Genomic DNA, 14,366 nt, shown 5'->3' on the forward strand with positions numbered 1-14,366 from the left:
AACTGGGTGTCATAAATCATGGAAAGTCATTTAGCCTCTCAGAACTTCAGTTTCATACCCAAAGTAGGAATGAAAACACCTGTTCTACTTATTTCACTATGTACTTATATGTTCTTATAAAGACTAAGTAGAAATGAACTGAAAACTCCATTTAAACAATCCTGTTCATATATATATATATATATATATATATATATATATATATATATATATATATGGATATATATATATGTGGATATACATATAAAATAAGTAGTGTACGTGTGTGTATACATATATGTATACACACACATATATAAAAACACATACACACACACACACACACAACTATTGAAAAAGAATTGGAAAATGAGCAGACAGCAACCTGCAACTGACAATGGTGTCAAATATGAAAAATGAAGTTACTGTTAAAATGCTTAAGACTTTAAAGTTAAAGAAAAAATACTTATGTATGGGGCTGAGAAACAAAAACCATCTTCTCAGGAAGACTTCTAGGTTAATGCTATTTCTCTTGAATATATGCTGCTATAAGGACATACATCTTTAATTCACAGCTATCTCTCTACCTGGTTTCTGAAGTTTTTTGAGCCAGTTTGTTTCCTGGTTAAGTTTTAAAATGCATAAACTCAATAAATGCACAACTCAAGAAAACTCCTCAATAAAAATCAGAAATCTTTTAGAGATAGGTTAAACAAGATATATATTTCACTGTGGCAATAAAATGGTAGACCAGAGCTATCCTAATTAAAAGAAAGAGTTAACTGACTCATAATATTAAATAAATTTTTGAGAAGTCAAAACTATCATAACAAAGACTACAAGATTTGAGCAAAAGTTAACAAACGTCAAAAAAGAATCACTGTCACTTTTGACAAAAGCCTAATTAGACAAAATTTGAGAATACATATAAGCTCATGGCCCAAATATACTTTTTTTAGGTGATTTTTCATCTCAGAAGGATTTCACAAAGATTTCAAGTAGTCAACATTTTAAAAGTGTCAATGCTCCTCTTCAAATTTTAATCAATCCTTCGCAGTATCTGTTGTAATCACTAAACACTGCCTTTCTATCCCTCCAAAAACCAGATTTTTTCAATGTCTGTTTAATTGAAAAAGAAAGCTATGCTTCCAATGAGCAATCATTCTGCATTTCCTATTTTCCATTTAATTAATAAGCTACATAAAATTCCATTAGAATCACAGGTGAAGAGTTCTAATACTGGATAGTTCTAATACTGGAAATTTCTGCTAAAATAGATTTTACCATTTTTAGTATCTCTTCACTTCTTAACAGGCAAAATACCCTCGTTCTTCCCTCATACAAACACTTATACATACAAACCAACTATTGTCCCATCTGAAAATGTGACTCGAAGACTTATCCTTCAACATCATTTTTTAATTATACTACATAAACTTTCCCCATCCAAAGGCCCTCTCACACAGTTGTAGCATCATAAAAATTTGTTTCTCATTCCCAATTACTGTGGATACTTCTGTCTAAACCATTAACCAGAGCTGTTAAGAAATAACACTGGAGAAGAGAGAGCCTACACAATGGGAGCAAGTTTTTACCATACACACATCAGATACAGTACTAATCTCCAGGATATATAAAGAACTCGAAAAACTTAACACCAGAAAAACAAATAACCCAATCAATAAATGGGCTAAGGAAATGAGCAGACACTTCACAGAAGAAGATATACAATCGATCAACAAACTTATGATAAAATATTCAACATTTCTAGCAATTAGAGAAATGCAAATTAAAATTACTCTTAATTTCATGTCACTTCAATCAGAATGGCAAATATCAAAAAATCAAGCAACAATAAGTGCTGGCAAGGGTGTGGGGGAAAAAGGTACACCAATTCATTGCTGGTGGGATTGCAAAATGGTACAACCACTTTGGAAAGCAGTATGGAGATACCTTAGAAAACTTGGAATGGAACCATCATTTTAAGCAGCTATCTTACTCCTAGGTCTATATCCAAAGGACTTAAAAGCAGCACACTACAACCATGCATTCACCTCAATATTTACAGCTAAATTAATAATGTTTAAACTATGGAAACAGCCTAGATGTCCTTCAATAGATGAATGGATAAAGAAACTATGGTGTATATACACAACGGAATACTACTCAGCCTTAAAGAAGATGAAATTATGTCATTTACGGGTGAATGGATGGAGGTGGAGAATATCATGTTAAGCAATGTAAGCCAATCCCAAAAAACCAAGGGCCAAATGTTTTCTAGGATAAGTGAATGCTGATCCATTATGGGTGGGGGGCAAGGGAAGAATAGAAGAACTCTGGATTGAGTGGAGGAGAGAGAAAGGAGGGGATGGGGGGTGAATGGTAGAATGAAACGGACATTATTATCCCTATGTATGGATATTATTGCACAGATGGTGTGACTCTACTTTGTGTACAACCAGAGAAATGAAAAGCTGTGCTCCATTTGTGTAAAAAAAATAAATTAATAATAAGTAAAAAAAAATTAAAATTAAAATTATTTTCAAAGAATCAGAAGAGAACTTCAAGTATGAAACATAAAACATTTGTTCAAAAGTTGATGAAGCAATTTAACTGTAATTTATAATATTTCAATAAAACACACAAAATATTATGGACGCCTGGGGAAAAAAAAAGAAATAACACTAGATATGCTTGTTCTGTCTTGCCATGTTATGACACAGCACAAAGGCCCTTTTTTGGGGGGGCAGATGCCAGGACTATGTTTTTGGACTTCCTAACCTCCAGAACTACAGACAGGGAGCCCAGAATGGGCAGCCTGGTATCTAGTATATTTTCTTCTGAAGACATTTTCTGGTCATAAATATTGCCACTGCTGCAGAGGCCAGGAGGCTGAGCAAGACTAGAGGTACTTGCATGTACCTGAGGGACAATGATTCTCACACAAAGTTGGCCAAGGAAAAAAGGACCCTTCAAAGACCCTAGGATCTCAGAGGAACAATACTCAAAGTGACATCTTGGAAGTAGCGAAGCAGCCCTCACCAAATATCAAACATGCCAGTGCCTTGATTTTGGATTTCCAGCTTCCAGAACTGTAATATAGAAATAAATTTATGTTCTTTATAAATTAAAAAAAGAAATAACTGTTTTTTATAAATAATTATAATCATAATTCCTTTTTGTTCCTATAAATCCTTTATTGAAGATTAAAAAAAAAACTGACAGGGCTCAAATATCTAAGCCATAAGTAAATTAAAACTCCCAGGCCCTAGATGGCCTGCAAATAACTATCAAGATTAAAAATAATGAAGAGTTATGTGTAATTTTTAATAGAAACAAACATAACATCAAAAGGTAGGCAAAAAACATAAATTCTACCCCCAAAAGCATTAACATCTTATTCATATAAGTCAAGTATGTTACATCAAAAAATATTTATAAACAAAACATACTTTTAGAAATTAATGAGACAGTTACAGAGAGAAATTTATTTTCCAAGAACAACAAAACTGATCAGAACATAACCAACATTCTGGAATACTATTAATTAGTATTCATACTTATTCATAGATTTCCTTTTCCCAAGAGATTCAAAATACCTCTAAAACTAAAACTGTAATTATATTCTAATGTACTGATTCTGATTATTAACTCTTCAGAGCAGTTAAAGATTACATGAACATATAATTCATATTCATAAATGTATTTATTCAAATTCAATGAGCCATGATTCTTATAAATGGAAGTCATTCTAAAATCTCCTCTCTCTGACCCACTCATTCTATCCAAAATTAGATTATTCTCAACTCCTAAGCAAAAAGAACTGTCAATATTATTTAAATACTAAATGCTGGTTCCAGAAAATAACCAAATGAAGATATACATACACGCATACCTATGAAATAATAGAACTTGGGTTTGGAGTAAAAGAGGCAAAATATAATAAAGCACTAGTCATTCTTTGTTTTAAAATAACCATGCCACTTTCTCAGCCAGAGTGACAGCTTTCTTTCCACTACAAGAACAAAACAGAAATCCCATCATCTGACTCTTAGTCATTGCCACATATTAACTGGTCTACTGTTATATCAGAATGTCATTTTCCTTTGCTATAATAAAAGCAATGTACCACACTTTCGGTCTCAAAAGTTCTCCTATTTCAAAGTGTGGCATTTAAGTGAATAGAGTTATACAAACTAATTATTGGTAGGAAAGATAGGAACTATCCTCTGTATGCTTTTCAAAATAGTATCAATAAATAAAGCACTCTCCCCTTTTGTTTTATTGGGGAGGTTTTTTTTTCTTACTTATATATTGCTGATAAGGATAAAAATTTACAAATTAAGGAAATTACATCTAGGGCTAGGGATGCAGTTCAGTGGCAGACCACTTGCCTAGCATGCATAATGCTCTGCGTTCAATCCTAATATTGAAAAACAACAACAAAAAAAGGTAGGGGCGGGAAATATATCTAAACAAATGAATTTTGGTATCTATGAGTACACTGGCTTACAAGCATCCTGTTAAGATGCTTAAGACACTTGCTGCCAAGCGGAGAAATCTGTCACCAACTAACAAGGATTTACAAATCATCTCCAAATATCCCCATACCTCAAAGCTCTACTCAGTTTCCTTAGAAAGATGGAAACTGAGATCCTTTGCCTCCAAACACAGGCAAAGTGTTTAGTGGTTAAAAACATGAACTTAGAGTCACACAGATTTAATTTCACCATTTAGCAAAAAATAAATAAATAAAGCAAGTTACTTAATCTAAGTTCTTTCTTTATAAAAATAATATAAGACTGTAACAATGATCAGAAAGCATGATATATAGAAAGTACTTAGTGTTATATACTGAAATGGTAGAAACTGTCTTAACAAATAGTATTGTGGAAAACACATTGAGTAACCTCATCAGAAGAAAAAATAGAATGGAATCAGAAATAGGGGTCTCCTTTTATATTTATTTATTTATTTACTTACTTATTTATTAGTTTTCGGCGGACACAACATCTTTGTATGTGGTGCTGAGGATCGAACCTGGACCGCACGCATGCTAGGCGAGCGCGCTACCGCTTGAGCCACATCCCCAGCCCAAGGGGTCTCCTTTTAAAAAGAAACCCATTAATTAAATTTAAATGAAGCAAAGCACTTGATCCTAAAAGTTCTTTTCATTTAGATCTAGACTGTAGACCCACCTACAGTCTAGATGGGTCCTAAAATGGGTCCTAAAATGGGTCCTAAAAGTTCTTTTTGTTAGTTCTGAACTGTAAAATGTCTTCTGAGCACTGAGAAAATTGAATATGCAAACTTTTAAAGTCAAAATAAAACTTTTAGTAAGCTGATAAATTTAGCATAACACAAAACACAAATTATTAGGGGGATTCTTTACAATACACTCACCCACACATGTAAATAAGTATCTGATATAACTTTAAACATACAAGCAGAAGAATAACTCAAGCTTCAATCACAAAACCAAGTCCACCACCAATATTTCAACGAAATCAACAGCAAAGAATTAACCATCTCTGGTTCCATTGGTTTGCTTAACTATTAATGGAATTACCACTATTTCATTGTCAATCACACCATCACCTCTAGATACCTAAAAATAATGAGCAGAAAATAAATCCAAGCACTAAAATATGCAATAAATATATTTACATTCCTTTTACTTCTCCTAATCAAATATTTCAAAATTAAATAAACACATTTCTTATAAAAATCAGAAGTATTTCTAAAAATTAGAGATGCAAATAAACATACCAGCATTAATCACTCTCAATTCAAAACCACCTAGAAAGCAGAAAACAAGTCACCTATCTTTCCATAAATCCTAGTAAAAAACACCTCCAGATGACTTAGGAAAGACTGCGTTTTTCCTATTTCCTCTGACCACAGTCGTTACTTTAAGATTCATATCACTTGCCTTATTTAAACCGTTTCACTCTTGCTGCCAATTTTTCTTCAGTATCCCATGGAAAGAAAAGATACGTTTTTAAAAAATCCTCTTTAAGTAATGTCCTGAGCACTTACACACCATGTTTTCCCAAAAACATTAAAGAATGCCTTCTATATTCTGATTGTGAACAAGCTTTTCTAGGAATGCAAATTTTGCTCTCAATACTTACACAATGGACTACAGTGTCATAAGCACTGTTCATGCTCTATTAGTCATTCTACTGAAAATTTTATTTTTCAAAATAACAACAAAAGGCCTACAGTGTGTTTCTGCATTTGGGACACACACAAAAAGCAAACAAACTCAGAACATTTGCTGTATCTCCAAAATTAAAAAAAAAAAAAAAAAAAATTACAAACCTATCCAAACTAATGCAGTTTTTAATTATTTTAAAAATGCTATGCCAGACCCAGCATTATTTAACTGAACCAATCTATAGGATAGAAGAGATAGCATGACTTATCTTTTCATCACTACATCTGATTGATAAAAATGAGACTACATTTTGTATTCTTCAGAGAAACAAAGAGGATCTGAGCTCTGGTATAGTCTTTGAACAATCCATGGGATTAAGGTCCATGTGACCCAGCATACAGTTAATTCTGAATCATTTTATTTCCAGGTCTGTCCATTTTATTTCACAAACTAAAAAATCAATGCATAATATTTGATAAGGCCACCAGCAACCAGTTTGCACAACAGTTTGCAAGCGTATCTTTTTTTCTCTTAATGTTTTTTCAGAGATCCTACCTGAAAACTTAAGTAAAACTGGTAAAAGCCGAATTCGTCAAAATGAGTGTGTCAATGACGAAGTGTAGGTTAGGACTGGGGAGCCGGAAGGATCCTGAGATCTAACAAAACTCCAACAGTTCAATGCAGCAGCTTAAAAAAGCTTCTCAAAATTTGTTCAAAAATCACTGATCCAATTTCTGAAGATAGCTTAAATCAAACTCTATATGAATTTCACAAGTAGCCTAGCAGGTCTTTATATATAATCAATTAACTGGGGAAAATGTCACAATAAGCTGAAAATTATACTATTAGATATTAGAGCTCTAAACAAACTCTGAAACAAACACTTTCATCCAAACTAAAGTACAAGGGCAAAAATACTAAAAAAGAGTAATCTACTCAAAAAACATTTATTCAACAAACATTTCTACCTGGGCAATTACAGAGAACACACGGGAATTTGTGTATTAATAAATTACCCCACCATGCGAATCTGATTTCATTATTAAAATCAGTTACATATCCATTGTTTTGGCTATCTCGATAGACACTGTTTTCCTAAGACAAGCAAAAGTGATTATTACCAATAATATGTCACTCTCCTTTCAATGTGATGAGATATCACTTTCCTGTATAAACTTCAAAGTGACACATGAAGTTAAGATAAATGTTTTTACATTGAATCAGCATCCTCATATCAGAGAAAACATTCAGCATTTGGTTTTGGAGAACTGGATGGTGTTGGGGGCGGGGAGCATGAGAGGATTAGATGAACTCTAGATAGGGCAAAGGGTGGGAGGGGAAGGGAGGGGGTATTGGGGGTAGAAAAGATGATGGAATGAGATAGACATCATTACCCTAAGTACATGTATAAAGACACAAATGGTGTGACTATACTTTGTGTACAACCAAAGATATGAAAAATTGTGTTCTATATGTGTAATATGAATTGTAATGCATTCTGCTGTCATATATAACAAATTATTAAATTTATTATTATTTATTATGTGATGAGATAATAAATAATAAATTTTAAAAGATAGATGTTTTATTTTCAGTCACATTCAGTATAAAAAGAAGAGCATTCAACATCCCTTTCTCTTGCTATCCCAGAAAACTAAATTAAAAATTAAAGTACTGACTTAATTCAGTTATTCCTATCTTCCAAGGGCATCTGTCCATAATTTTAAATACAATACTCTATTTACTAGATTAGGGGGCTGTTAGAAATCAAACCATATAAAGACATTTTTTCCTGCTTGCTTTGTTCTCTATTTATATAATAAGGATAAGGAAAAAATTAATTAGTAACATTTTACATTATCATAGCCCTTTACAAATGTCAGTGTGCTCTCACACACATTATCTTCTATATACATTACCAACTCTGGAGCTAGATTGCCAAGTACTGAATTCTGCTTCTATCACTTTGACCTTGAGAAAGTTATTTAACCTTTCTAGGCCTTGGTTTACTCATTTATAAAGTTGGAATAAGGGTCATTTTTATACCCAGAAAAACTGCTATAAGGATTAAATTCATATAAGTGAAATATTTAAAATGATGCCTAAACTTACTGTATTATTTAAAATTATTGTCATCATCAATCATCATATTTGGGTTCCACAAAAATCCTGTAAAGGTAGGACAGCAGATTATCACTTTGCCCTTTTCCTGTAAGAAAATCAAGGATCAGAGATGTCAAGTCACTCATCTAGAGTCATCCTTAAAAAGCAGAATCAGAATTTTAAAACTAAGGACAAACAAAAGATCAATACTTTTCATTACATTGTGCTATAACACATCACACAATTTTTCCTGTTGATATACTTCTATATGCTTCTAAAGATCATAATCACTCTCTTTTAGATATTTAAACACTCAAATAATTTTAGGTACCACATGCTGGTAGCCACACTGAGAATGAGTCTTTTATCCAAGATAGTGGCATTTCTTTTAAATATTTTAAGAAAAGCTGAATCTGACTTCAAAAGAAAAGTATGCATTGAGTAATTAGGCTCACTGGACAAGGTGAATCTGCTGACAACTTTCCAAGATTCCAAATTTCTTTAAACAGTAAAATGTAAACCCCCATGAAATTTTACCACTTCTGTGTTATTTACACTGGGAGTAGAAGCAACATGGCATTTAGAGTCAAAAATAAACTTCCAGTTCCACCTTTTATAACCAGAGATACTTCTTGGGCCTCAGCTACTTATCTGTCAAATTAAGACCTATCTCACTGGATTATTATGAGAAATAAAATTGTGTCTGTAAAACATCTTTGGAACTAAAAACTACACCAAAATATATTAACTTTACTATTAGCTATTTTGATACCCTGAGAACTATATTGAATACTCACTTATTCATTCAGTAACCATTTTCTCCCACAGAAAATGACTGATAGAAGTCTTCCAATATAATATTATCTTGAGTATTTGTGTGATTATTTAAGATGACAATCTGGATTAATCACTGCTACTCTTTCACAAAGAAAGAGAAATTTAAGTATCCTGCATAGTATCTATTCTAATATCATGTGATAAAAGAAGAATCCATAAAATCTGAGTCAGGCACAGTGGCGCACACATGTAATCCCAGTGGCTCAGGAGGCCATGCAGGAGGATTTCGAGTTCAAATCCTGCCTTGGCAACTTAGCAAGGCACTTAGCCACTCAGCAAGACCCTGTCTCTAAATAAAATATTTAAAAAGGGCTGAGGATGTAGTTCAGTGATTAAACATCTCTGTGTTCAATCCCTGGTACCAAAAATGAAAATAAAATCTGAGCATGCATTTTTCTTTCTGATTTTAAATTTTAAGTAAGTAATACTAAACATTAAATCCCAAGGAAACACTGTGGACATACAGTAATAATTAGTAACCCATTACACAGTAAGAAAATCAAGGATCAGAGATGTCAAGTCACTCATCCAGAGTCAAAACATTTTACACATATCATTATAGAAATAAAATAAATGTCATTCTGTTTTGTTCACAAGAGTATTTTAACATGCATAAAACTTCAACTCTTGGGAAAGTCCCTTAACATTTGTGCCCCATACAAAAGAAAGAAAAAAGAGAGAATTACACTAATAAAGTCCCTTTTTAGAGCTATTATAGTTAAAATTATACTTTTTTTGTAAAAAGATTTAAAGAAAATAATATCTAAAATGGTAAGATATAATAAGCTTATCAAAAATGAATAAGTGTTAAAAATAACATTTTTAGGGTTGAAGGTATAGCTCAATGATACAGCAATTGCCTAGCAAGTGCAAGGTCCTAGGTTGGACCTCTAGTACTACAAAACAAATAAATGAAATAACATTTTAAAAATAATTAAATCATGTCCCAAAATATTCAGAAAAATTGGGTAACAGCAGTTTATAGTTAAACTTTCTAATAATTCAAGCATTAAAAATATTTCCAAAAATTATAGTAACTACATTTGTTAATATGAAGCTATAATTCAGGAACTATAAAAATACACAATATAATATAAAATATATACACTAGTAAAATTAATTCGAACTTTTACAGTTAAAAAAATACGTTAGAAAATGTTAGTCACTCAGACACACTCTGAATATCCACTATGACAATACAGTATTATGAATTAATTTCTATACAAGCAAATAAAACCACTCCTAATAGAAGCCAAAGGGGGGAAAAAACTTTTTAAGAGCAAACTGTACAAAACAGTACAATTTACCAAGCACCTACTATTTATAAAACACTATGAAATTTGTCCCTACTATTTCATTCAAAAATGAAATCAGATTTTCCTTTTTTGGCAGTACAAAACTTAAAAGGTAGAAATAATATCCTGGATATAAAAACAAAGGCTCTTCTCCACCAAGACTATCACTCAATGATTTCAAAATCAGAATTAAGTCACTTATCTGACTAAACACAAAGAAATAATCCATGTTTTTCATGTATATAACTGACATGTACTTTTAGTTATTTTTTCAGTTACAGTGATGAGTTGGTTATGATTTCATATATGGTATTAAAGGAGAGTTTTACAGACAAGAAACACAATGACTCAGTCTGCCTCAACAAAAATTATAGCATAACTTGGTAAAGTATGGAACTGAGAATCAGGAGACCTTTATTTTATGTGGTGCTGAGGATGGAACCCAGTGCCTCAAGCATGCTAGGCAAGCACTCTGTGACTGAGCCACAATCCCAGCCCAGGAGATCATGTTTAGCACTAAATATCTCTGTGATCTTGAAAGAAAAATCATCAACTATTCCTGACCTTCTAACATGTATTGTGCCATTAGGTAAATTATTTAACTTCTCCAAGTCTATCCTCCCATTTGCAAACTTACAGAGCTGGACCAGACTCCTGAAAGCATCTGGATCAAGGTCCACTCCCAATGATTCAGAATGTCTGGTCTGGAACCTAGGAAGCTAAATGTTCACCAAGCACCACAGGTAATGGAAATATGCAGAGTCCCCGTGACTCAGCTCTTTGGAATATCTAGCATAGTGTGCAGGACACAATAGATAACTAAACAAACATTCACAGAATGGAAGAAAGGAAAGAAGGGATCAGGTAAAGAAAGAGAGGGAAAGGGAAAAAAGAAAAAAGGGGTGTTAACAAACTGATAATTATTTTAGGCTAAGAAACATACAAAATAGTAGCAAAATTAAACTTAGGTAAAATATACAACACACATCAGCAGCTGGAAAGCAAAGACCTCTGTCTACACAAATACAACTTTAAATATAACATGAACCTTTGTTATTATCTTCTCAAGTCAAACTGCAAAGTACTAAGCAGGAAAAGGAAGAAAATAATACATGGAAGTAAAAAAAAAAGTTCTCATGGAATATTATTAGATGACTGAAATCCAATGACTGTCTTCCACAGGAAGAAGTGGACTGAACACAGAATTTTCAAGACCAGAACTTGAAACTGGGATTGAAATCTGAAGTTACTGGTTACTCATATGCACAAAATTCATTTGGGACAATATATGGATTCCAGAAATATTGTTGACATTAACTTCTGTCCAGTTTTTGCATTTTCCCATTCACTTACATTATAATTTTTGAGATGTTTTATCTTCACTTCTGATGATCTTCAAATGTCAATGGCTCTTAACACATTAACTGTAAACAAACACAAAGGAACTTAGGGGAATTCAGATATTTAAGGAAGCCTAGAGTTAAGTATTCTAAATCACTGTGTAAAGGTTGTTGGGGGTGGGGGGAGGTTTTGGTATTATTTATCTGACTCATAATTTATCTGATCTTCAAAACATAAGACTTCTTTTAAACAAAAAATACATTACCCATTTAATCATAGGGCAAAGAAGAAAAATCATCCTATTTTCTATCTGAAGAAAAAAACATTCAAAGCTAAAAAAAAAATTCTCTCCAAATATGTCTACTCCAAATTTGTTAATGTACTAGGTAACTTTATCCTTCTCTAACAGGGCAACATGTTAAGAAAATGCACATTCTCATCACTATCACCCAATAAACCTGCCCTGGGACTGCCCTCTAATTAAAAAGATCTGGCTTGGACCAAGCACACCAGATCTTCAGGCATGAGCAGTTCTGCAGTTCTTTGAAGCACTCGCAGATCCTAAAGTCCAGCAGATTTGGATTCAAATGTCAATCTATTCTCTCTAATCTTCAGTTTTCTTAAAAAATCTATAAGATGGAAAAATTAATAGTCTTTACACAGTTATGAGGATTATATGAGAAAATGCATAAAGGATTTAGCATCATACTCAGCACATGGTAAGCACACAAATAACACATAAGTGTTAAATGCTATTACTTATATTACATTGTATTTATTAATATTAATTCTATTAATCAATTACTACAACTCTCTACCATTTGGAAAGCACAGGTTATCTCAGGTGTTTCTGTTTTTAGCTTTCTGCCTTTGTTGTAATGAAAGAATGTTTTCTAATATCAATAACAGAAAACATCTGAACCATACAAAATTTTGTTTTTGACCTTTGCAGGTATCTTGGCTCAGCTCAAGAATATTATTATGAAATAATAATTACTATGAAAATTACTCTGAGGCAGTTATTTTCCCTTACTAATACACAAACTCCTGACAAAAAGCTACTTCAACAACTGCTCACTTGCTTCTATCAGGAAAAGCAATCCTGCTAAGAAGGAAGATGGCTATAGTTGTGACTTATGCCTATTAAACCTTCAAAGCCTGATGAATAAAGGTCCTATCAATCCAGGGAGACTTATCTATTATCTACTCTCCTCTACTTGCTCCAAAATGATTACACTCCTTATGTTCGAAAGTTCACAACTAAAATGTAAATATTTAGATTAAACAATACAAGAAAACATAAAGAACAGATTTCTCTGATTTTTCAATAAAATTTTTAGGTCAAGGATATAAGACAAACACAAACTACTGGCAAAAGCTTTCATAAACTAATATGGCATAAGATGACTAATTTTATTTCCCATATGAAGACCACATGCTTAAAACTGAAACAATTGAAAATACCTAAGTAGAACTTGATGCAACAATCTAGTAAGACATAAATCAGGGATAAATGGTTTAGGAATTGACACAAAACTGGAGAAGGAGTAAACAGAGTATAAAGCTCATTACCACCACTACTTTATCATGGAATTCCTTGAGTTCTTCAAATGAAACAGCATAGTTGTTTATTCTTCATTTGATTTCTATTTGCCTGTCAGGTAATGATCTAGCAATTATTAAATGTATTACTTTCATTTTATGGTCCTCAATTAGGATTATAAAAATATGATCCAAATACACAAAAAAGCACAAAATTAAAGTTCAAAGTGTTCTAAGATATGGGTTTTTTTTTTTCAGGTGGCTACAATATGCCATCTCTCTCTTTCAATTTATTTTCTATTTTTTGTTCATTGCATTTGCAAATCTAGGAGTACTTTGTACACCATGGAGAAGCAGTTGATTATCTTCAATACCCATCCTCTCTTATTCCTTAGTGACAGAACCTCCATATTTAGCTCAGCACAAGGCCTTTAAGAAAAGACTGCATATACAACCCTCCCCCTAACCTGGTTAGCCATGGTCATGGGAACAGGTAATGACTAATAGGATGTAAGCTCAACAACTACATATGACTGCCAAGAGTCTTTTAAAGAGAGGAATTATGTCCTGCTTCTTCCTTTTCTTCTGAAGTTGCAGTGGCTAAAGCTCCAATAGCAATTTTGGTTTATGAGATAAATATGGATATAAGATACATAAAGGATCTGGGTCCTTGATCCTCAGTACTACCATATCAGATCTGTATTGACTATCTCTAGGCTTTCAAGTGGCTAAAAAATTATATCTGGTTTTAAATCACTGCTAGCCTGAATTTTCTATTATATTCTGCCAAGTCTAAAACCTAACTGTAGGGCAGAGGATATAGCTCAGAGATGGAGCACTTGCCTAGCAAGCATGATGCTCTGGGTTCAATCCCCAGCACTGCAAATAAATAAATAATAAAATACAACCTTAAGAAAATGAATCAAGAATTTGCCAAATATTAGTATTTAGATTTTTTGAAGTTTATATATTAAAACATATTTTGGAGTTTATTTAATTATGTTTAAAACACAGTAGATGCCCTTAATTAATATAAATTATAAAGTATTTAAGAAGCCTAAGAGTCTTTAAAGAATGAAAATGAAAGAAAGAAAAGAAAATGCTTCAGT

At 32.6% G+C, this 14,366-nt stretch overlaps 1 protein-coding gene across 6 annotated transcripts in view; it reads right to left on the reverse strand.

Moving 5' to 3' along the window:
* The window catches only part of Mtmr2 (myotubularin related protein 2), a 77,658-nt gene that overhangs the window by 56,958 nt on the left and 6,334 nt on the right, over positions 1-14,366 (reverse strand). For 2 of the 6 annotated variants that reach the window (XM_071616637.1, XM_071616639.1), the window contains exon 2: positions 11,728-11,798. The exons of 3 other annotated variants lie outside the window; for them this stretch is intronic. The gene's annotated coding sequence lies outside the window, so the exon portion shown is untranslated. Of the gene's footprint in view, positions 1-8,251; positions 8,349-11,727; positions 11,799-14,366 lie in introns of all 6 variants that reach the window. One more of the 6 variants, XM_071616638.1, reaches the window with a different exon arrangement.

This window comes from Marmota flaviventris, chromosome 9 (assembly GCF_047511675.1).
Source record: "Marmota flaviventris isolate mMarFla1 chromosome 9, mMarFla1.hap1, whole genome shotgun sequence".
Lineage (NCBI taxonomy): Eukaryota > Metazoa > Chordata > Mammalia > Rodentia > Sciuridae > Marmota > Marmota flaviventris.